Source organism: Schistocerca nitens, chromosome 9 (genome assembly GCF_023898315.1).
Source record: "Schistocerca nitens isolate TAMUIC-IGC-003100 chromosome 9, iqSchNite1.1, whole genome shotgun sequence".
NCBI lineage: Eukaryota > Metazoa > Arthropoda > Insecta > Orthoptera > Acrididae > Schistocerca > Schistocerca nitens.
This window is the reverse complement of record NC_064622.1, coordinates 469936875-469958214: the sequence shown is the minus strand read 5'-3', so window position 1 is coordinate 469958214 and position 21340 is coordinate 469936875. Positions and strand designations below refer to the sequence as shown.

Sequence of the window (21340 nt, the reverse complement as noted above, 5' to 3'; positions counted from 1 at the left end):
GAAAGATCAAAAGCGGAGCTCATATGTCGTATAGCGGCTTCACGTCATAAATATTGAAATACATGAAAAACTAGATTTTGCTCAGAATGGAGTGAAAATTACGCAGACTTCACTCACGCAGTGTCTAATAGTGACAGCACTTAGTGACTTCCAACGCTGCACCGTTCTTCTTAACAGCACTGGCAGTGCAGTTCCCGGTCCAAATTTTCATTGTCGTCGTTCCCTCATACAACTGACGCTTGTTCGTATTTGCAGCTGCGAATACATATAATGTATTTCGTAATTTCAAATCTCTTCTAATCTTTGTCTCGCTTGCGCGCCTAACTTCAAACATTTAACGCCTTACCTCATGTACATAGCAATCCGACCTTTGAAGCTGTTTTATACAACGGAGCTCGATTTTTTGCAGAATTAGGGGTGGAGAGGTTTACTGATTACTACTAATTGCTATTTACTGTAGTCTTGATTTATGTATCACTGTGGGATCTTTTTACTATTACCGAGAATTTCCCCGTGTGTTGGGGTTGTGAACTGTGAACCTTCATGAATATGAATACACTGACGGAAAAAATAGCAACACTAAAAGAAATTAATGTAGAGCAACAGGATTTCGGAAATACACTTGTCTGGATAACACGTTTATGTAATCGAGGTTAATGTAAGCGAACATGCCAACATGTATGCATTGTGTTGTTTAGGTGCTGGTAGTCAGTTTGTGGGATGGAGTTTTGTGCCTGTTGCACTCGGTTGGGCAGTACAAGGACGGTAAATAGTGCCTGTGTATGACGCTCGAGTTATCGTCCTATGATGCCCCATATATGATCGACAGGAGACAAGCTGGTGACTGAGCAGGCCGGGGCAACACGTCGACACACTGTTCAGCTTGCTGAGTTACAGCAGCGGTGTGGGAGGCGCAAGGTATGATGGCCGACGCGCAGTGACCAGAGCGGGGCGCGATCACTCGTTTGTTCAGAATGGGAGACCGACAGCCGTTTGCCACCTGTCGACCGGTCGGCGACGACAGAATGGACACGCACGCCCTGCAGTATTTATCAAACGATTTTACTGAAACTATTCGGTAAAAAAATTCTTTTTTGATCTACTTATAGCTTTATATGTCAGGTTCATTATGATGTGTCCCTCATTTCGATAATGGTCATAGTTATTGTCATATTTACGTGGAAGGAAGACACTGTGCGAAATTCGAAAAAGTTTGCAGTGGAGAATAGGGGTCGCTATGTTTTTGCGTCTGGTGCAAATTACATAATACACTCCTGGAAATGGAAAAAAGAACACATTGACACCGGTGTGTCAGACCCACCATACTTGCTCCGGACACTGCGAGAGGGCTGTACAAGCAAGGATCACACGCACGGCACAGCGGACACACCAGGAACCGCGGTGTTGGCCGTCGAATGGCGCTAGCTGCGCAGCATTTGTGCACCGCCGCCATCAGTGTCAGCCAGTTTACCGTGGCATACGGAGCTCCATCGCAGTCTTTAACACTGGTAGCATGCCGCGACAGCGTGGACGTGAACCGTATGTGCAGTTGACGGACTTTGAGCGAGGGCGTATAGTGGGCATGCGGGAGGCCGGGTGGACGTACCGCCGAATTGCTCAACACGTGGGGCGTGAGGTCTCCACAGTACATCGATGTTGTCGCCAGTGGTCGGCGGAAGGTGCACGTGCTCGTCGACCTGGGACCGGACCGCAGCGACTCACGGATGCACGCCAAGACCGTAGGATCCTACGCAGTGCCGTAGGGGACCGCACCGCCACTTCCCAGCAAATTAGGGACACTGTTGCTCCTGGGGTATCGGCGAGGACCATTCGCAACCGTCTCCATGAAGCTGGGCTACGGTCCCGCACACCGTTAGGCCGTCTTCCGCTCACGCCCCAACATCGTGCAGCCCGCCTGCAGTGGTGTCGCGACAGGCGTGAATGGAGGGACGAATGGAGACGTGTCGTCTTCAGCGATGAGAGTCGCTTCTGCCTTGGTGCCAATGATGGTCGTATGCGTGTTTGGCGCCGTGCAGGTGAGCGCCACAATCAGGACTGCATACGACCGAGGCACACAGGGCCAACACCCGGCATCATGGTGTGGGGAGCGATCTCCTACACTGGCCGTACACCACTGGTGATCGTCGAGGGGACACTGAATAATGCACGGTACATCCAAACCGTCATCGAACCCATCGTTCTACCATTCCTAGACCGGCAAGGGAACTTGCTGTTCCAACAGGACAATGCACGTCCGCATGTATCCCGTGCCACCCAACGTGCTCTAGAAGGTGTAAGTCAACTACCCTGGCCAGCAAGATCTCCGGATCTGTCCCCCATTGAGCATGTTTGGGACTGGATGAAGCGTCGTCTCACGCGGTCTGCACGTCCAGCACGAACGCTGGTCCAACTGAGGCACCAGGTGGAAATGGCATGGCAAGCCGTTCCACAGGACTACATCCAGCATCTCTACGACCGTCTCCATGGGAGAATAGCAGCCTGCATTGCTGCGAAAGGTGGATATACACTGTGCTAGTGCCGACATTGTGCATGCTCTGTTGCCTGTGTCTATGTGCCTGTGGTTCTGTCAGTGTGATCATGTGATGTATCTGACCCCAGGAATGTGTCAATAAAGTTTCCCCTTCCTGGGACAATGAATTCACGGTGTTCTTATTTCAATTTCCAGGAGTGTATGTTTCTGTGTATGAAATTTAACTAAAATATCGAATTTTTCTGTAGACTTGGTTGAAGGTCTCTACCTGCCGCCAAGCTCGAGAAACCTGATCTGACATAGAGCACTCATTTGCTATCGCACCGCGCCAGCGATAAATCCAGAGTGAAATATCCACAACATTCCTCATAATTCATAAAAGTTTTAAGAAATGGACATGAGATTTTGGCAAATGACGGAGTATATCCTAACATCGAATACACAACGCAATTGGCGAGGTTGGAGCAGCCGGCTGCCCTGACCACTGCCTTACCACATGTGGTTCATGTGGGTCACGAAAACGTCAGGAAAGTCACCTTCTCGGTAATTATAGACAGGATACTGCTAAAGTCAGTGAATCTCCCCACCGACTTCGGAGCCCTGCGAGACCTACTAAAGAAAGTTTTCGAAAGACGAGGAGAGAAATTCGACCTCAATGACATGTATGAACAATCTGTGTTGGCAAATGGACGAATTACGTTTGACTGGAGTAAGACATGGCCTAACGACCACAAAACATACCTACTTTCCTTGATGACCAAAATTACCATTGGCCAACTTAACACCCATAACAGCAGACTAGTGACGCTGGGGCTGCGTAAGGAGCTGGAGGAGAGGAGGCTGGATGTGCTCTGCCTACAGGGGCCGTACTCCCAAGCTGGAAAAATAGCATTTGCAGCCGCGATCTGGCATATCATCAGCCGAGGGGAAGACCCGAAAGGGGCAATAATAATTGTAAACAAAGCCCTGAGAGCAACGATACTTTCACAGTACTCGACTAGTCACTGCAGTGTCGTGGAGTTGCAATCTCCCGTCGCAGTAATAACACTAATCAACTTGTATTTTCAATATGGTGACAATATTGAAAGACATGAAACTTCCCGGAAGATTAAAACTGTGTGCCGGACAGAGACTCGGGACCTTTGCCTTTCGCGGGCAAGTGCTCAAGCAACTGAGCTACCCAAGCATGACTCACGCCCCGTCCTCACAGCATTAATTCCACCAGTACCTCGTCTCCTACTTTCCAAACCTCACAGAAGCTCTTGTGCGAACCAAGCAGAACTAGCACTCCTGGAAGAAAGGATATTGCGGAGACATGGCTTAGGCACAGTCTGGGGGATGTTCCTAGAATGTAATTTTCACTCTACAGCGGAGTGTGCGCTGATATGAAAGCTGTGAGGAGGGGTGGTGAGTCGTGCTTGGGTAGCTCAGTTGGTAGAGCACTTTCCCGCGAAAGGCAAAGGTCCCGAGTTCGAGTCTCGGTCCGGCACACAGTTTTAATCACCTAACCACAGTAACCACGGCACTGCACGGACAAAAAATGATGATTACAGCTGAAATCAATGCTACATCCCTCCTATGGTACAGCGGTACAAGGGACACAGACGGGGGAAACGTTGAAGATTTCATCGTGGCCTAGCAACTAGTGGTGGCAAACAAGCCCGGCAACCCTCCCACCTACGCTGCGGGGGGAGGACCAGGCACAAACATTGATGTAACTCTTGTAGCACAAAACGTAGCCAACATCATACAACAATGGAAAGTCGAAGAAAATGCCACTACTAGCGACCACAATCTTCTAACATTCAGTCTAGGTGATACAGTGTCCCGTTGGGCCACGGGGTGGGAGGTGCAATTTTGACATTCCTGCCTTGCCAGAGGGTGACACAACTCGACATAGACATAAATGAGAGAGCCGAGGAACTGGTGAGCGCAATAACTAGAGCGGTGAAAGCAGCCGTGCCGACTAGGAGGAAGGCCATGGCTGCCTCTTCGTCACCGTGGTCGGCCGAACACGACGAGATGCACCGGTCTGTCCGAGGGTTGAGGAGGCAATACCAGCGCAGTGTCGTGTGGCTGGAACGGCAAAGGTGGCTGCTGCAGTACCGGGAGGCTAGTTAGGTTCCAAGAGAAACTAACAGCCGTTAGGACAAGAATCTGGGAGAGCTTTGTTCAAAATCAATTGGCATTAGATCCCTGGGGCACACCATAAAAATTAGTCAGAGAAAAGATCCACTCCCCTATCGAACTGTCAACAGTCAGGCATGGGGACAGGATGACGGAATCCTGGCAGGATACTGCTGAGGTGCTCCTCCGGTCCCTGCTCCCTGACGAAAGCGCGGATGGGGAATCTGAAGGACAGCGGCAGCTACGACATGACGACCTCGAAGAATACAACAATAACACGGCAGTCTACCCCTTCTCAGAAGAGGAGGTAGCTGCCCACATAAAATCACTAAAGAGGGTTAAAGCTCCCGGGGCCAGACGGCATTGTAGCGGAGGTGGTGTAATTCCTAGCTCCCCAGCTAACTGCACCACCTACTCACCTGTATGCCTTAGTCAACGAAAGTTCCAGAAGATCTGGAAGACAGCGAATGTTGTGATCATAAAAAAAGGACCCGATGAAGACCCGACAGAAACAAAGTCATATAGACCCATATGTTTGCCGGACATACTTGGGAAAATATCGGAAAAACTACTAGCTGACACACTGGCTGCACACCGAGTGCTGTGTGGGATGAGCAGCAGGCAGTTCGGCTTCAGGCCTGGACGATCGGAATCTGATATAATTTCCCTGACGGCCGAGGTCTGTGGCTCTACTCTACGTAAGTACATAGTGGCCATCATGGTAGACATCAGTGGCGCCTTCGACAACCTGTGGTGGCCTTCGCTCCTCTCCTGTGTGTCCAGGGCCGCTATCTGGCTGAGGAGCTATTGTGAGGCTCGGGAGGTCTGGCTATCATCCCCTAGCGGGAGAATTAGAAAATCAATAACAAAGGCATGCCCCCAGGGTTCCTTGTTAGGACCCCTGTTCTGGGACATCCACATAGAGCCACTATTGGATACCTTACAACAAAGTGAAGAAGTGCTAGAGGTGATAGCCTACGGAGATGACCTCCTCCTGTTGGTTGGAAACCGTAGTCGCGAGGACATAGAACCTAAAATAGAAACAGCCATGAATAAACTGCAACTATAGTGCGAAAACACCAAATTGAGAATATCACCGAGTAAGTAAAGCTACCTATTACTAAAAGGACAGTTAATTCGAAACTCAACTGTGAGAATTGAGGGCTCACCGGTTCTTCGGCGACGTGAGACACGATACTTGGGGATCATCATTGACAAAAGGTGGAACTTCGCGAAACACATTGACACTGCAACCCAGAAAGCCCTTCAAACACTAGACAATCTCATCTCCATCGGACAAAAAAGATTTCATCTTCCCCCTCAACTCATAAAACTATATGAGAATAGTATCCTAACATCAATTGTGGGTTACGGCTTGGGAGTCTGGGCGCACATGCTAACGAGGGTTGTGCCCGCCATGACAGAGAGAAGGGTTCAGAGAAATATGATATTGACAACTGTATGGGCCTACAGAACTTTCCGAGGGGATCCCTATTAGTCATAATGGGGCTCTACCCCCTGGACATCAAAATTCGAGAACAGGCTGCGTGGTTCAGGGTTAAGAAAGGGAATATCGCGAAGACAGAAGATATATTAGGCATTGGGGTGAAGGATAAGGACGAGATAAGGCAAAGAGGTGAGCAACTGTGGCAAGAACTATGGGAAGCTGAAGAAACAGGACGTAGAACTTTTGAATTTCTTCCTAGCTTCAGGGAACGACTGGACACATACTTTGAGCCTACTCGAGGGCTGATCCATTTTCTCACTGGTCATGGGCCATACCCGACATATTTATGTCGGTTCGGGAAAAGGGCAACACCTGCGTGTGAATGTGGTGAATCAGAGGGTACCCCCGATCATGTGGTCTACGAGTGCTCCCTTTTCAATGATGTAGCATCTACATTACGTGACCAATTACCTGACCATGACACATACCACCTACTAAGACAAGAAGACACTTTTCAAACTCTTAACCAATTGCCAGATGAGGTATCACGAAACGCGTTAGAGGAATACCTGAGGGACATAAACTAATTTAACAACTTGAAACACACCAAAAACTGAATTTTGCGCCCTATTCCCATACCGCCTGTGCGTGGACAGGCCGACTTTCCTCATAGTCTGGAATCCACCGTGTACAGGATTAGGGGGAGTGGGGTACAACATTACCGATATAAGACAAAGCACTGGACTTGACTTAGGTTAGAACTAGTTAGTAGGACTTAGATTAGGAAATTAGCTTCTTAGGAACCTGCAGCGAATAACATGATTGGCCTGCCCAGTGTCAGGGGCACGCCCGTCGGGATTAGCTCGATGGACAAGGCTCTAAAAGGTAGGTTTATAAACTACTGACACAACTGTGACGCTGCAGGAAATAGAGTGTAGTTAAGCGTAGGTAATATACGTTTAATATTAATAATTTTAGTTGCCCATTGTTATTTAGTTAAAGCTGTAGCTCAGAAGTTAATCAAATCTGTATCTAGCTGCAATTAATGTATGGATGAAATTAGGACCCACTAATCATTTACGGAAGTGGGTTAAGTTTGTATAATTATTATTATTATTGCAATAAAGATTTTTTTAAAAAAATGACAGCACACAAAGAGGAGAGTATTTAACCTTGTGGTTATTTTGCAAAACTTCATTAAGCACGATGTTACTCCATTAACTACAGACTTTTCCATTGAAAGAATGTAATTTTTAAGGGACATTGATAGATGTAAAACGAGAATTGCTATGGGTTTTGGAACATCATAAGTCATACAAGTCTGTACCGAGGATGTGCTTTTTCATAAGATGCTGACCTTACTTTTCCTCAGTTCCCCACTTAATGGACTTAACAAACCACAGTTTCAGAATTAACTCGCAGTTGCGTCTGTGTAACATATTAGTGAGATGATACTACGTAAACGCCGCTGAGTGTTGGCGAAAGAAGCAAATTTTGACATGGCAGCAAGAGAAATGTGTGAGTTTTACTCAAAATTCTCCACTCATGAAAGTTAGAAATGGTTAACGAACCAGGCGAAAACAAATGCCTGCATTTACGGCGGAATTCTTTTGGAATACTAACCAAAGAAATGGTGACAGAACATTTTTTAATTGTCAGCGTGGAAGCGTGGGCGTGGAGGGGTCCCACTTTTACCAAAAATATGATTTTAGGCTTCAGTTTAGAACAGCAGTTCCCCTCCAGTGCTCGGCGCTTCCACTACAGCTCCCTGAGTGATCCCCACCACTGCCATTCTCCCGAAACTTCCCCAGCCGACTGCGCATCTAACGGCCACGGCATTTTGCGCGCACCGTATGCAGGCGAGCGTTATCCTGTTGGGAAACACTCTCATGCTGTTCATGAATGCCATCACAGTGGGTCCAGTCACCAGACTGACAGGCTGTATGGGATAACCAGAACAGTGCTCCTGCTGTCATACGAAGTCGCACACCTGACGATAACACCAGGTATAGGTGCAGTGTGTCTATCATGCAGACAAGTTAGCTGCAGGCCCTCATCTGGTATTCTTCTAACCAACACGTGGCCATGGCTGGCAATGCGGCAGAACCAGCTTTCATCAGAAAACACGAGAGATCTCCACCTGCCTCCAGTGAGAACTAAAGTCGCAAATGGCGGTTGTTTGGAGTCAGTGGAAAGCACGCTATAGGGTTCTGGCCCGAATCTGTCCTTGAAGTAACCCATTTGTATCAGTTCGTTGTGTCAGTGTGCCAACCGCTGCTGAAATTGCCGCTGCAGATGTAGTTCGATTTGCCAGAGCCATATGCCGAACCCGGCGGTCTTCCCTTTCAGTAGTGCCACATGGGCATCTGGGGCTGGTCTTGCTGCTACCGTACATTCTCTTGACCATTGCTGCCAGCATTCGAGTCCAGTGGCTCCATTTCTACGAAGTCTTTCTGCAATATCGCAGAAGGAACTTCCAGCTTCTTGTAACCCTACTACACGACATCGTTCAAACTCATTAAGATGTTGATAGTGAAGTGTTTGTCACCTTAAAGGAACTGATAACTAGCATCAACTCACCATGTCCAGTCTCACAGGTAATGCTCACAACTGTTACAGCGTGTATTTAAAGCAAGCGTGATTTGCTACTAGCACCACTCTTATGCGACTGATGCGAAATTTGAGTAAACATCATCTTTGAGATGTAGAAACACTCCTACCAACTTTAGTTTCTACCGCACTCCTTTTTGGTGTTGTAATTTTTTTCCATCAGTTTATATCCATGTCGTTAGCTGTTCTCAGGTTGAAACTAATTCTCACAACTATTACGTCGTGTATTTAAAGCAAGCGTGATTTGCTAGTAGCACCACTCTTATGCGACTGATGCGAAATTTGAGTAAACATCATCTTTGAGATGTAGAAACACTCCTACCAACTTTAGTTTCTACCGCACTCCTTTTTGGTGTTGTAATTTTTTTCCACCAGTACGCCTTAGATAAGTTCGTACCGACTAAGGTCCAAAGCGAGGGGAAAGATCCACCGTGGTATAACAATCATGTACGAAAGGTACTACGGAAACAAAGAAAGCTTCATCATAGGTTTAAGAGTAGTCGAATCATAGCTGATAAGGAAAAGCTGAACGAAGCGAAAAAGAGCGTAAAGAGAGCAATGAGAGAAGCATTCAACGAATTCGAACATAAAACATTGGCAAACAATCTAAACAAGAACCCTAAAAAGTTTTGGTCATATGTAAAATCGGTAAGCGGATCTAAATCCCCTATTCAGTCACTCGTTGACCACGATGGCACCGACACAGAGGACGACCGAAGAAAGGCAGAAATACTGAATTCAGTGTTCCGAAACTGTTTCACTGCGGAAAATCGTAACACGGTCCCTGACTTCAGCCGTCGCACGGACGCCAAAATGGAAAATATTGAAATAAACGATATCGGAATTGAAAAACAACTGCTATCACTTAGTAGCGGAAAAGCATCCGGACCAGACGAGATACCCGTAAGATTCTACAGTGATTATGCTAAAGAACTTGCCCCCTTTCTATCAGCAATTTATCGTAGATCTCTGGAAGAACGTAAAGTACCTAGCGACTGGAAGAAAGCGCAGGTCGTTCCCATTTTCAAGAAGGGTCATAAATCAGATGCGAATAATTATAGGCCTATTTCGCTTACGTCAATCTGTTGTAGAATAATGGAACATGTTTTATGTTCTCGTATTATGACGTTCTTAGATAATACAAATCTCCTTCATCATAACCAACATGGATTCCGCAAACAGAGATCATGTGAAACTCAGCTCGCCCTATTTGTCCAAGAAATTCACAGTGCCGTAGACACTGGCGAGCAGATTGATGCCGTATTCCTGGTCTTCAGGAAGGCATTTGATACGGTTCCGCACTTACGTTTAGTGAAAAAAATACGAGCTTACGGAATATCGGACCAGGTTTGTGATTGGATTCAGGATTTCCTAGAAGAAAGAACACAACATGCCATTCTTAACGGTTCAAAATCTGCAGATGTAGAGGTAATTTCGGGAGTACCGCAAGGAAGCGTGATAGGACCTTTATTGTTTACAATATACATAAATGACTTAGTTGACAACATCGGTAGCTCCGTGAGGCTATTTGCAGATGACACGGTTGTCTACAAGAAAGTAGCAACATCAGAAGACTCGTACGTACTCCAGGAAGACCTGCAGAGGATTAATGAATGGTGCGACAGCTGGCAGCTTTCCCTAAACGTAGATAAATGTAATATAATGCGCATACATAGGAGCAGAAATCCATTCCAGTACGATTATGCCATAGGTGGTAAATCATTGGAAGCGGTAACGACCGTAAAATACTTAGGAGTTACTATCCGGAGCGATCTGAAGTGGAATGATCACATAAAACAAATAGTGGGAAAAGCAGGCGCCAGGTTGAGATTCATAGGAAGAATTCTAAGAAAATGTGACTCATCGACGAAAGAAGTAGCTTACAAAACGCTTGTTCGTCCGATTCTTGAGTATTGCTCATCAGTATGGGACCCTTACCAGGTTGGATTAATAGAAGAGATAGACATGATCCAGCGAAAAGCAGCGCGATTCGTCATGGGGACATTTAGTCAGCGCGAGAGCGTTACGGAGATGCTGAACAAGCTCCAGTGGCGGACACTTCAAGAAAGGCGTTACGCAATACGGAGAGGTTTATTATCGAAATTACGAGAGAGCACATTCCGGGAAGAGATGGGCAACATATTACTACCGCCCACATATATCTCGTGTAATGATCACAACGAAAAGATCCGAGAAATTAGAGCAAATACGGAGACTTACAAGCAGTCGTTCTTCCCACGCACAATTCGTGAATGGAACAGGGAAGGGGGGATCAGATAGTGGTACAATAAGTACCCTCCGCCACACACCGTAAGGTGGCTCGTGGAGTATAGATGTAGATGTAGATATCCATGTCGTTAGCTGTTCTCAGGTTGAAATTAATGCATAAATTATGATGACTGTCTGCTTCTCTCCTAAATTCCATGCGAGCCACGTGTTAGCTCAAGACAAGCCAGGATAGTATTAGGCCAAAATCTACTCTTAAAAAGAAACCGAGAAATTTTCATTGGTATGGAAACGGCCACGTGGGTTTAGCCGAGCGGTCTACGGCGTTGCAGTCATGGACTGTGGGGCTGGTCCCGGCGGAGGTTCGAGTCCTCCCTCGGGCATCGGTGTGTGTGTTTGTCCTTAGGATAATTTAGGTTAAGTAGTGTGTAAGCTTAGCGACTGATGACGTTAGCAGTTATGTCCCATAAGATTTCACACACATTTGAACATTGTTTGTATAGAAATGTACGTTTGAAATTTGAAACCAACGTTAAGGAAAAACTAATTCTTGTGTAGATCTCTGATATAGCAGTTGTAATTCTTATTTCCCAGATTCACGTTCAAGAGGTTGTTGTTGTTCCTGTACAGTCGTTTGTCGAGTTTGCAGGATATCCCCCAGAGAGTCCCAAAAATGAGTTTATTGTTCACGGTGCGCGAATATCGTGCAGCATTCCGCATGATTCGTAGTACCTTGTTCTGTGTAAGCTGCAGGTTGCACATATGTGTCAGAGCTGCATATCCCCAGACTGGAGTTGGTACGTCATCTGTGGTCTAACGACAGTCGCGCACATGTAGCTCGGCCTCCTCCTATTTAGCATACTTTGAAGCTAAGCGTTGGCCAGAGTTGTCTGTGGCTCGCAAGTGCTCGGTTGCCGACGTGTTGTCTGTAGATTCCCACTCCCCACCGGAAGTCCGTTTCTGGCCCAGCCAGATCCGGCGTCGAGTTACCTGAATTCTCAGTGGCAGCTCGCTGGTAATGTGTGTAGCTTATTTTTGTCTTCATATTGATTTTTGTGCAGTTGCTTCGGTCGGTTTGTGAACAGTACTGGCCCTCGACGTTCACTGTAACACGCCGCTCCCGTGCCGAGGGTCGACAGTTTTGAGTGCAATGTGTAGTCGATAGTTAATGATCGATGGCTTCCAGTCCAGTGCTGAGATAACTGTATCATCGATGTATATGCCTACTATAGTGTTGTTCAAATATTGTTTACACTATATGATAAAATATATCTAGACACCCTCATGTAACACGGAATTGACCGCCAAATTTCAGGAAAGACGGACCCTCTTGTATAAATGTGCGCGGCTAGCACTGTTTTGTCAGTAGATCACTCGAATGCGGAGTGGGAACGATGTTTTTCGCGACGGCACTTATATGTGAAACATTCTCGATTCTGGATAAAATCTCGAGCTCAGTACGTATCTCGAGGACAGTATGTATAAATGTCTTAAACGGGACCCAGCTTTGAGGTACAGCAGAAAAACCTTGAGGTTACTGAAGAATCCCAGGCTGTCAGACGATGTTACAAAAAATCTGAGAGTCCGAGCTCCTAGACCGCCCAGGTTGTACGGACTACCGAAGATCCACAAGGATGATGTTCCCATGAGACCTATTGTCAGTGCAATTGGCTCTCCTACTTACAAGCTGGCCAAAATACCTAACACAGTCGATGAGTACTATAGTCGGCCGGTGTGAACATCACATAAAAAACTCTCAAATGTTCATTGAGAAAATCAAACAGACTGGAGTTGGTCCAAATGACATTTTAGTCAGCCTGGATGTGGTATCGCTGTTCACAAAAGTTCCTGTGGAGGACACTTTGAAAATCCTGGCGGATCTTTTTCCTCCTGAAACTATACAGTTGTTTCGGCACGTGATGACGACCACAAATTTTATGAAATGACGGGCGGTATGGCGATGGGCTCTCCGTTGTCTCCATCACTGGCTAACTTTTTTATGGAGAATTTTGAGAAACTTGCAGTAAATTCGGCTCCCCTCCGCCCATCCTTATTTTATCGTTACGTTGACGATACATCTATGATCTGGCCACACGGTGCAGAAGCTCTCGAACAATTCATGGAATACATGAACAGCATCCATTCGAACATCCAGTTCACTGTCGAGATGGAGAAGGAAGGTAGACTGCCTTTCTTAGACGTTTTAGTACAACGACAGGCGGACGGGCGTCTGGGCCACTCTGTATACCGTAAGCCGACGCGTACCGATTTATACCTGAACGTACAGAGGTTCCATCATCCTGCTCAGAAGAGAGCTGTTTTGAACACGTTGGTATATAGAGCAAAAACTGTTTCTGACGAGGACCACTTAAAGTCGTGAAAATGCTGCAACCTCACAGGATGAAACACCGATTGCGGTTCTTCCTTTTTGTGGCGCGATTTCCAGCAAAATAGGAAGAGTCCTGCGTAGACGAGGTATAAGACCGATTTTTCGTCGTCCTAAGAAAATTAAGGAGATGATGCGCTCTGTTAAGGACAATCTGGGTCTCAGGGTCCCTGGAGTTTATAATATCCCCTGTGAGTGTGGAAGCAATTATATAGGTCAGACCATTCGTGCCGTTTCGGACCACTGTGCAGAACACCAACACCATATTAAAAATAGAGAACTGGAGAAATCGGCAATTGCGGAGCACAGCCTCACGAAAAAACATAAAATATGGTTCGATGAAACAAAAATTCTGTCTCATGCCTCCACGTACTGGGATTCTGTTATTAAGGAAGCTGTTGAAATAAGAATGAGCCAAAAGAACTTTAACCACGATAGCGGATACCATCTGAGCTGCGCATGGAAACGGGAGCTTGATGCAGAGAAGCAGCGGAGACGTTCTTTCCAAGGTTTACGTTCCAACGGAAGCGGTGGCGCCATCGGCGCACACATTGACACCGTCTGCGACAGCAGTACGTAATCGCCGACCAATCAGAAGCCGACCAATCAGAAGCCGTCCACGGGCTATAAAAAGGCTACCACAGCAGCAGTGAAGACAGTCAGTTGCTCCTGACGATGACGATGGAGGTAATCGTCGAAAGCTCGAGATTTTATCTAGAATTGACGCGGCAAGAAAACCGAGAATGTTTTACATATCGAATACGGAGTGATCGTGGTGTCACCTGAGTAACAAATCAATCAGTGGTATTTCAGCCCTTCTTCAGCCGCTCAGGTCGACTGCTGGTCGTGTGATTATGAAGTGGAAACGCGAAGGAACATTCACAACTGAAGCGAGACCGAGCAGACCTCATATACTGACGGACGGGGACCATCGAACATTGCAAAGACTGACTGTAAAAAATCGCTTGCAATCACTCGTGATATGCAAAGTGTTACCAGCAGTTCACCTAGTGCAATAACTTTGCCTACGTAGTATAAGGAATGGAGGTGCAACGGTCGAGGAGCAGTTCTTCGTAGGCCATACGTTTCTGTGGTCACAGCTAAGCGACACAGTTAGACCGTCAGCGAGAGCGCATCGCTAGCTCCTGCTACTACTAAGGCGAGTACACCGTTTGCTTCTTACATATTTTACAAACAGCAGCGACTTATTTTCAGTTATCTGTGTAATTACTAGTTTATTTTTGTAATTTCTTGCGTGTTCGAGTGCTTACTAGGTAGAACCTTTTATTTCAATAACAGTGTAGTGTACAGTACCGCCATTGCTATCGACCGTTGTATCGACTCTCGTATCGTGCAGGCTTGTATGTTTGGTTAGAGCAGCTCAGTCAGTGTCAGTTAGACCGTCAGCGAGAGCGCATCGCTAGCTCCTGCTACTACTAAGGCGAGTACACCGTTTGCTTCTTACATATTTTACAAACAGCAGCGACTTATTTTCAGTTATCTGTGTAATTACTAGTTTATTTTTGTAATTTCTTGCGTGTTCGAGTGCTTACTAGGTAGAACCTTTTATTTCAATAACAGTGTTTTTGTACTTATTTGCTGCGCTTAGCTTTTAAATAGTTTTTCTGGGAAAACCTAGCGTAGTTTTCGCGTCTCGTATTTCAGTGAGTGTTTCTTGATTATCAGAGTAGCTCATCAGAAGATTATCTTGGGAATTTGTCACCGTATAGAGTAGGGTAAACATAGTCATGTGTAGGGACTGTGGTTGTTGTGAGCGGACGCAAGGAGAATTGGCCACTCTTCGGGGACAGGTGGAGGCTTTGTCTGTTAGGCTCATCGAGCTCGAGGCGCAGGCGTCGGCTCGTAGTGGCGTTGGGGCAACTGTGGTGAGACCTATGCCTACTTCGGTGGCCTTGGAATCACATGGAACCCCTGATGTCGCTGCGTCTTCCGGCAGTGAGCATCTTACCGGTCAGCCATCACTCCAGGGTGAATGGCGGACAGTGGTGGGCTCGCGCGTGCCTGGCCGAAAGGCGAAGGTGGGATCTGGCCGCGTGGCGGCTGCCTTACCCCTTTCCAACAGGTACGGGGTGCTTCCTAGTGGTGATGACATCGTTTCCGAGCCACCACAGGATGCCTCGCCTGTTGGGCCAGTGGCCGATTCTCCGGCAAGGTCCCGACAGTCACAGAGGGCGGGCCTATTAGTTATAGGGAGCTCCAACGTTAGGCGGGTTATGGAGCCCCTCAGGAAAATAGCGGGTAGGTCGGGGAAGAATGCCAGTGTGCACTCGGTGTGCTTGCCGGGGGGTCTCGTCCGTAATGTGGAGGAGGCCCTTCCGGCAGCTATTGAACGCACTGGGTGTGACCGGCTGCAGATAGTAGCACATGTCGGAACGAATGACGCCTGCCGCTTGGGTTCTGAGGCCATCCTTGGTTCCTTCCGGCGGCTGGCTGATTTGGTGAAGACAACCAGCATCGCACGCGGAGTGCAAGCTGAGCTTAATATCTGCAGCATAGTGCCCAGAGTCGATCGCGGTCCTCTGGTTTGGAGCCGTGTGGAGGGTCTAAACCAGAGGCTCAGACGACTCTGCGACTATAATGGTTGCAAATTCATCGACCTCCGTTATTGGGTGGAGAACTGTAGGGCCCCCCTAGACAGGTCAGGCGTGCACTACACACCGGAAGCAGCTACTAGGGTAGCAGAGTACGTGTGGCGTGCACACGGGGGTTTTTTAGGTTAGAGGGACCCCCCCTTGGGCGAAACGATAAAATACCTGACGGCTTACCAGAGAGAACATTATCATCGTTGATAAAGAACGTCCGTCCTCAGAGACCAAAAACAGGAAAAGTTAACGTAATATTGGTAAACTGCAGGAGTATCCAGGGCAAGGTTCCTGAATTAGTATCTCTTATTGAAGGAAATAGTGCGCATATAGTATTAGGAACAGAAAGTTGGTTAAAACCGGAAGTGAACAGTAACGAAATCCTAGACACAGAATGGAATATATACCGCAAGGATAGGATAAACGCCAATGGTGGAGGAGTATTTATAGCAGTAAAGAATTCAATAATATCCAGTGAAGTTATTAGCGAATGCGAATGTGAAATAATCTGGGTTAAGTTAAGTATCAAAGGTGGGTCAGATATGATAGTCGGATGCTTCTATAGGCCACCTGCATCAGCAACCGTAGTAGTTGAGCGCCTCAGAGAGAACCTGCAGAACGTCGTGAAGAAGTTTCGTGATCATACTATTGTAATAGGGGGAGACTTCAATCTACCAGGTATAGAATGGGATAGTCACACAATCAGAACTGGAGCCAGGGACAGAGACTCTTGTGACATTATCCTGACTGCCTTGTCCGAGAATTACTTCGAGCAGATAGTTAGAGAACCAACTCGTGAAGCTAACGTTTTAGACCTCATAGCAACAAATAGACCGGAACTTTTCGACTCCGTGAATGTAGAAGAGGGTATCAGTGATCATAAGTCAGTGGTTGCATCAATGACTACAAGTGTAATAAGAAATGCCAAGAAAGGAAGGAAAATCTATTTGCTTAACAAGAGTGATAGGGCACAAATCGCAGAATATCTGAGTGACCACCATCAAACGTTCATTTCTGAGGAAGAGGATGTGGAACAAAAATGGAAAAAATTCAGAAACATCGTCCAGTACGCCTTAGATAAGTTCGTACCGACTAAGGTCCAAAGCGAGGGGAAAGATCCACCGTGGTATAACAATCATGTACGAAAGGTACTACGGAAACAAAGAAAGCTTCACCATAGGTTTAAGAGTAGTCGAATCATAGCTGATAAGGAAAAGCTGAACGAAGCGAAAAAGAGCGTAAAGAGAGCAATGAGAGAAGCATTCAACGAATTCGAACATAAAACATTGGCAAACAATCTAAACAAGAACCCTAAAAAGTTTTGGTCATATGTAAAATCGGTAAGCGGATCTAAATCCCCTATTCAGTCACTCGCTGACCACGATGGCACCGAAACAGAGGACGACCGAAGAAAGGCAGAAATACTGAATTCAGTGTTCCGAAACTGTTTCACTGCGGAAAATCGTAACACGGTCCCTGACTTCAGCCGTCGCACGGACGCCAAAATGGAAAATATTGAAATAAACGATATCGGAATTGAAAAACAACTGCTATCACTTAGTAGCGGAAAAGCATCCGGACCAGACGAGATACCCTTAAGATTCTACAGTGATTATGCTAAAGAACTTGCCCCCTTTCTATCAGCAATTTATCGTAGATCTCTGGAAGAACGTAAAGTACCTAGCGACTGGAAGAAAGCACAGGTCGTTCCCATTTTCAAGAAGGGTCATAAATCAGATGCGAATAATTATAGGCCTATTTCACTTACGTCAATCTGTTGTAGAATAATGGAACATGTTTTGTGTTCTCGTATTATGACGTTCTTAGATAATACAAATCTCCTTCATCATAACCAACATGGATTCCGCAAACAGAGATCATGTGAAACCCAGCTAGCCCTATTTGCCCAAGAAATTCACAGTGCCGTAGACACTGGCGAGCAGATTGATGCCGTATTCCTGGACTTCAGGAAGGCATTTGATACGGTTCCGCACTTACGTTTAGTGAAAAAAATACGTGCTTACGGAATATCGGACCAGGTTTGTGATTGGATTCAGGATTTCCTAGAAGAAAGAACACAACATGTCATTCTTAACGGTTCAAAATCTGCAGATGTAGAGGTAATTTCGGGAGTACCGCAAGGAAGCGTGATAGGACCTTTATTGTTTACAATATACATAAATGACTTAGTTGACAACATCGGTAGCTCCGTGAGGCTATTTGCAGATGACACGGTTGTCTACAAGAAAGTAGCAACATCAGAAGACTCGTACGTACTCCAGGAAGACCTGCAGAGGATTAATGAATGGTGCGACAGCTGGCAGCTTTCCCTAAATGTAGATAAATGTAATATAATGCGCATACATAGGGGCAGAAATCCATTCCAGTACGATTATGCCATAGGTGGTAAATCATTGGAAGCGGTAACGACCGTAAAATACTTAGGAGTTACTATCCGGAGCGATCTGAAGTGGAATGATCACATAAAACAAATAGTGGGAAAAGCAGGCGCCAGGTTGAGATTCATAGGAAGAATTCTAAGAAAATGTGACTCATCGACGAAAGAAGTAGCTTACAAAACGCTTGTTCGTCCGATTCTTGAGTATTGCTCATCAGTATGGGACCCTTACCAGGTTGGATTAATAGAAGAGATAGACATGATCCAGCGAAAAGCAGCGCGATTCGTCATGGGGACATTTAGTCAGCGCGAGAGCGTTACGGAGATGCTGAACAAGCTCCAGTGGCAGACACTTCAAGAAAGGCGTTACGCAATACGGAGAGGTTTATTATCGAAATTACGAGAGAGCACATTCCGGGAAGAGATGGGCAACATATTACTACCGCCCACATATATCTCGCGTAATGATCACAACGAAAAGATCCGAGAAATTAGAGCAAATACGGAGACTTACAAGCAGTCGTTCTTCCCACGCACAATTCGTGAATGGAACAGGGAAGGGGGGATCAGATAGTGGTACAATAAGTACCCTCCGCCACACACCGTAAGGTGGCTCGCGGAGTATAGATGTAGATGTAGATGTAGATGAAGCAGAGCAGGGGGCGGCGCCACTGAACAGGCAGTGACTGGTAACCAGTGGTTCGCAGTCATAAACCACGCTGTACGCTGCGGCAGTCTTATGAAGGAGTTTGCAGAACGCCTGCAGAGCGTTACCTGGGATCACGTGTAGCGCCAACTGTGAAGCATGAAGGATGTGGGGATATTTCCGTGGTTAGGCTGTGGTTCCCTTATTTCGCGTAAGGAAACGATTTTGTAGAGTTGTGTACTGCCACAGCAGAGAAACAATTGAGCTACGATGACTGTTTGTATAAGCATGACAATGCGCCCTGTTGTAAAGCGGCAGTTGTTAAGGCGGTGGTTTGTGGACAACAACGTTCTTCAAATGGATTGGCCTCCCAGAGTCCCGACCTAAACTTAAATGAGTAACGAAGTGGACTTCGCTCGAGATCTCAGTGACAAAGCCCACCACCGTCCATGGTTTCCGCTGTTGAGGAAGAATGGGCTACTATTTCTCCACAGATTCTCAGATACCTCAGGCTCCGTCAGGGTTCAAGCCACCATATAGGGGTGTGAGGGGAGCACACAACATTAATTTAAATTAATAGGTGTCCACATATTATTTATCAGAGAGTATATTAGAGGTGAATAGAAGATACCAATACGCTACCTTGCGATACTATGGCCTGTATACCATGTTGAGTGACTGTTTGCCTTGAATGTCAGCGAAGAAAGGTCTGTTCGTGATATGCAAATGAACAGTCAAGTGGCTGGTGCCCCAGGGATCAGTGTTTGGGCCATTCCTGTTCCTTATTTATATAACTGATGTGCCCTCTAGTATTACGGATAACTCTGCTGACGACACTAGCTTGGTAGTAAAGGATGTGTGCAACATTGGCCCAGTTTCAAATAGTGCAGTTCATGACCTAAGTTCATGGCTTGTAGAAAATAAACTAACGGTAAATCACAGTAAGACTCAGTTTTTACAAAATCTAACACACAATTCAACAAAATATGATGTTTTAATTTCACAGAATGGGCGTATGATTTGTGAAACTGAACAGTTCAAATTTCTGTGTTCAGATAGGTAGTAAACTGTCGTGGAGAGCCCACGTTCAGGATCTTGTTCAAAGACTTAATTTTTACTACTCGAACGGTATCTGAAGTGAGTGATCGTTCGACACGAAAATTAGTAAACTTCGATTATTTTCATTCGCTTATTACGGTATTATATTTTGGGGTAACTCTTCCCACTCTAAAAGGATATTATTGGCTCAGAAACGGGCGGTTCGGGCAATAAGTGATGTTAAGTTCACGAACCTCTTGTCGACCCCTGTTCACGAGTCTGGGTATTTTGATATTCACCTCTCAATATATATATTTCTTACTGTCATTTCTTGTTAGCAATATTAGCTTATTGCCAAGAATAAACAGCTTTCAATCGCTTAATACTCGGCAGAAACGAAACCTGCATTTGGATCGGACTTCCTTAACTCCTATGCCGAAAGGTGTGCAGTATACCGCTGCATCAATTTTCAATAAGCTACCACTCGAATTCAAAAATCTTAGCAGTGATCCACGGGCTGTCAAATTGAAACTGAAGAGTTTCCTCATGGGTCACTCCTTCTATTCTGTCGAGGAATTCCTTGAAAAATTAAGCTGATTCTTGTTGTATTGTCGACTGCGTTTACTTAAACTTATGGATTAACTCCTTTCGGTTTCAAAAAATTTTTATTTTTTATCTGTTATTACTTTTATGTTGTAAAAAAATGAAATGAGAGTTTGGTATCGTTGGCCGAGAGGCCCCTATTCGGGGAAGTTCGGGCGCCAAATGCAAGTCTTATTTCATTCGACGCCCCATTGGGTGATGAGGACAACACAACAGCCAGTCCCTGAGCGGAGAAAATCTCCAACCCAGCCGGGAATCGAACCCGGGCCCGCTTGCATGGGAAGTGAGCACGTTACCACCCATCTAAGCAGGCGGACTTTTACGTTGTAATTTCATGTACTGACATGTTCCATGACCTTGGAGATTTGCTCCTCAATTTGGTCCTACGGAACTTAACGTGTAAATAAATAAATAAAAACGAGACATGTGAGCTCGTCGAGGAAACAAACGTCACTCAGTTTCAAGTTGACGTGCAGCTAGAGACTGCTGGAAGCCCATGAAGCACCTGAGAACACCGCCCCTGTCACCTTGTTCATATTGTAGCCGTCTATTATTATTTTGTTCCACTTCGTTGAAGGAACTGTTGCGTTCTCAAGTGGCGATTCATTATTGGCGCATTGCCTAGCGACAAGCTTTAAAATCCCTGGACGAGCTGAGCAGGCTGGTTGGTCAGCGATTTCGTGAGAGTGAACGGTGTCTTTCTTGCATTCTGAACACGAGGACTTGAACGATTTCCAAGGGAGGTATTGCTATAAGATCATGCTA

The 21340-nt window shown here is 46.1% G+C and overlaps 1 protein-coding gene across 1 annotated transcript in view; it reads left to right on the top strand.

Annotated features, from left to right (window-relative positions):
• Positions 1–21340, top strand: part of LOC126203701 (popeye domain-containing protein 3-like) — a 282280-nt gene that overhangs the window by 38141 nt on the left and 222799 nt on the right. The gene's annotated exons all lie outside the window — the stretch shown is intronic.